General features: G+C 34.4%; 1 protein-coding gene across 1 annotated transcript in view; it reads right to left on the bottom strand.

The window, feature by feature from the left end:
• LOC108517545 (tetratricopeptide repeat protein 28) overlaps positions 1-4,227 on the bottom strand; it is a 576,472-nt gene that overhangs the window by 346,387 nt on the left and 225,858 nt on the right. The window lies entirely within an intron of this gene.

Raw genomic sequence — 4,227 nt, 5'->3', positions numbered from 1 at the left:
TTTTTTTTTTTTTTTTTTTTTTTTTTTTTTTTTTAGTGAAGACTGCATTTAACAGAAATTCAAACAGAAGCATGAATTAAGGCGTAATTTCAGATGTAGTGAAAAGCTGTAATGTCCATTCAAAGTAATGAAGGCACACGGCATTAATCTCCTAAAAAGATTCAAATGCTATGAGTAGAGCAATTCTATTTCTTAGTGGGAACAAATTAAGATGATTTCCCTTACAGAAATTGCCATAATTACAAGTAATTATCTTGTACTCTCTAAATTTACCACTATAGCACATTCTGCAAATATCATTCCCTTCAAAGACTTTATTTGGAAATACAGGAGAGATTGTCGCTCTGTGAATTGTGCTACAGATCTCAAACTGATTGTTTAACAGTACTACACAATATATGTAGTAAAGACATGGCATTCTGAAGTTGGAAGAGCTTGGAATTCCAAATACACGAGAGTCCCTTCATCAGGTAACTAATATTACCCAAAGGAGTGCAAACAAAATGAGAATGGCAAACATTCAAAGATAAACTTGAGTCAAATGTGGGCTTATGCATGAAACAATGAGCAGAATCATTCTGATATGCATGGGGCAATCATGAAAAACATGTAAACAGCTGCTGTAGTATTTATAAAAATCCTTGCAGAGCCAAATAAAATCCCATCATTTGCAGCCTACTCAGTTTTCATTTTCTTTTAATAAGAAAATGGGAGAAAACCAGTTACTCATTGGGCATTAAGAGGAGAATAAGCATGTAAAAACCTAATTTCACCATCTTTGGGGCCAATTACTGTCTGGATTTCAGCTGGCATTTGAAGTCTATTCTCCAGCCAAACTGAGATTCCGTACCACTGTAAAAGAAAAAAAAAAAAAAAAAAAACACGCCCAGAGCTTGCCTTTCCTCTTCTTGTTGCCTAGAATGTCCTCCTCATCTCTGCCTGGTAAAAATCAGCCTACCCTTCAAGTCCAGTTAAAACACGATTCTACCGTGAAGACTCTTTTGGTCTACTCATTCCTACCCCCAATTCCAAACACTTCATCTCCCATCCAATCTAGCTGTGACCTCTCCTTTAATTCACTCTCCAGAGAACTTTGTGCCTCTCTGGTGACACTTAACATATGTCACCTCATATTTCAGGTATTTGGGCACTTGCATTATCCCCACTTCTAGACTGTAGCCTGAGAAATGCACTTTATTCATATTTGCATCTCCTGCAGCTATAGTAAATGTTTAATAATATGATCACTTATGATAAATTTGAGTTTTAAAATTATTCTAATTTAGAAGCATGTCATTGCAACAGTCTCTAAAATAGCTACACAGTCTATTAAGGAATAATATACATTTTAAACTCTAAACAAATATCTGGTTTTATTTAACAAAAACTGTACAATTTCATATTAATGTTTAAAACTCATCCATGGTAAGATTATACCTCTGTGCCTATTAATCTTACCTAGTTTATTTGGTCAATATAAACAGTAACTCTACTTGTATATGTAAGTACACATAGTCAATAATGTGTTAACTTAAGATCCCTCCTTTAACTGTTATCTCTTACAGTTAGAATTTTTATGCTTACATTTTAAACAAAAAGATAAAGAAACGTACTAAGTTTCTCCATATTTTCATCTTGTTTCAATCAATGTTTAAATATCAGTAGTACAGGCCCAGCACTTTGGGAGGCCAAGGCAGGCATATCACTTGAGGTCAGGAGTTCGAGACCTGCCTGGCCAATATGATAAAACCTTGTCTCTACTAAAAATACAAAAATGAGCTGGGCGTGGTGGCATGCACCTGTAATCCCAGTTACTTGGGAGGCTGAGGCAGGAGAATCACTTGAAACCAGGAGGAGGAAGCTGTAGTGAGCCAAGATCATGCCACTGCACTCCAGCCTAGGCAACAGACCGAGACTCTGTCTCAAACTAAACTAAACTAAACTAAACTAAACTAAACTAAACTAAAAACTAAACTAAACTAAACTAAAATAAAATAAAATAAAACATAAAATACATACCAGCAGTAAAATATATTGATTTGTTAATACTTTAAAAATTAGCTTTAGGAATTTTACATTCTCATTCATTCTTAGTTCGTATGAGACAATGCAAAGATATATTACAGATTCACCCTAAAAAATAAAGTCACCGAGTTTTGCGCAAATTAGCACAATTTGCCCACATTTACAGTTATTTACTGGAAATATTGGTTCTATAATAGCCCAGTTCTTCTAAATTGCCTGTTTCATGAATACTATGAATAGGACAGCATTTATATAGTTCATTAAAATTTCTTGAGAACCACAGCTAGCATCAGAAATAATTAGAACAATGACAAGCATATGCAGTTATGATTTACTTATCAATGAGATCTATTTTGTATTTGTGTAAACTGACAAACTGTTTACTTTTCACTTAAGTTATTCTACCTTTATTGATAGTAATCATTAATTTTTCTTCCCTTCTCCTGGTCCTTTGCATCATCTACAGTAACCTAGAGCTAATACTCCCTTGAAATTATAAAGTATGTGAAGTGTGTGGTCAACATCCTCTATCTCCATTCTCAACTATCTTCTTCTCCTGTCCCCCAAAAACACAGACCCCTTAATGTTGTTTCTTGACTACCCAGGGTCCCCACCAAAGTGGGCCTGTCATAACAGTTCGCATAGTCACTATGGTCTTGATGTTTCATGAATCCTCCCTACCAGCTACATCAAGTGGTTATATGGATCCTGTTTCTCAACATCTTGCTGGATGACTGGCCAGCAAAGATAACAAAGAGCACACAAATGTTACTATCAAATTTGCATTTTACTATGAATTTTTAAGGCCTCAGCACAAAGGAATTTTAGAAAAATAAGTTATAGAAAATGTATCTGAAAGCAAATAAATTTCTCAGTATCTTCAAAATATACTACCTATAAAACTGTCTTGTCTTTTATTTTTTTTTTTTTCTTTGAAGATGGAGTCTTTTCTTATAAACAAACCCAACCCTAGATTGCAAACTCCTAAAGAAGCAGAAGCAGAGAAGCCCAGTGGATACAGCCCTCCCCATTAAAGTACCCAGGTCAAGAGCCAGCTTCTGAATAGCTATTCAGAAGGGATACCCAAGGGAACCAGTTTACCTTTCTGCTACTCTGCTTACTAGTCTGCAAAATCAAATGCTCCTTACGGTTCTTTTCCTCTTAAAAAGGTTTTAGTCTAAGTATTATAAATACTATCTAGCAAAAGCCTAGGCTTAAACAAGAAGGATTCTCTAAAATAAATAATATTTGTGTCACTAAAAATAACATTTTAGTTAATTAATACAGAACTAATTAATATTTAAATAAGTATTAATTATGTATTAATCGCATGGGTTCCTTGGTCATTTCTTCTTAAAAGCAATTGCATATGCTCTCCAGGATATATAATTCTACCCTTCACATAAACCTCTAATACTAGTTCCTTCCACCACGGTTTTGTATTGTGTGTGTTTCAATAAGTTATTGGAGGGAAAAAAGGCAAGTCAGATACACCAAAGCAAAAATCAGAAAAGGGGAACCTATAGTGGCATTTAGCCAATCATTCAAAATGTTTTCAGTTTCTGACAAGGATCCTCAAATATATCTAATTCTTGGTCATCAGCACCACAATAAATATTATCTTACTTATCAAAAGGTCACTTATTTACCTACCTCAACTATTTAAAACATAGCATAAAATCAGAAAGTATAAAGGGAGAACAAATGTCAAGCTTTTTGAGCTTTCTTAGTTTAATATGTAGATAGCTGATGAATTTACATGACAACAGCATTACTTTCAGCAACATAGAAAGAAAATAAAACCATACAAAGAAGACATAAAATTATTTTAAAAGAAATAAAACATCAATCTGAGATCATTTAGTATAGAAATAAATAATTCTACATTCCTTAAAAGCTCCTAAAGATTTACTGTGTTAGAGCAGTAGAATAATTCATGCTTGTGATAATAATACTGAGTAATCAGGAGAAAGTTAAATCATGCTTAGTACCTTCTGTTTAAGAAGGCAGAAAATATGTAATATATTTTAGAAAACTTCACCTAAAAAAATGGCCAGGTATGGCGCAGTGGTGGCTCATGCCTATAATCCCAGTACTTTGGGAGGCTGAGACAGGCAGATCACTCGAGGTCAAGAGTTCGAGATCAGCCTAGCCAACAAGGTGAAACCCCATCTCTACTCTCCATTCCACCCTCTGTTGCCG

Source organism: Rhinopithecus bieti, unplaced genomic scaffold (assembly GCF_001698545.2).
Source record: "Rhinopithecus bieti isolate Rb0 unplaced genomic scaffold, ASM169854v2 scaffold_36959, whole genome shotgun sequence".
In the NCBI taxonomy this organism is placed as follows: Eukaryota; Metazoa; Chordata; class Mammalia; order Primates; family Cercopithecidae; genus Rhinopithecus; species Rhinopithecus bieti.
Note: the sequence above shows the minus strand (reverse complement) of the source record. Positions and strands in the feature narration are given on the sequence as shown.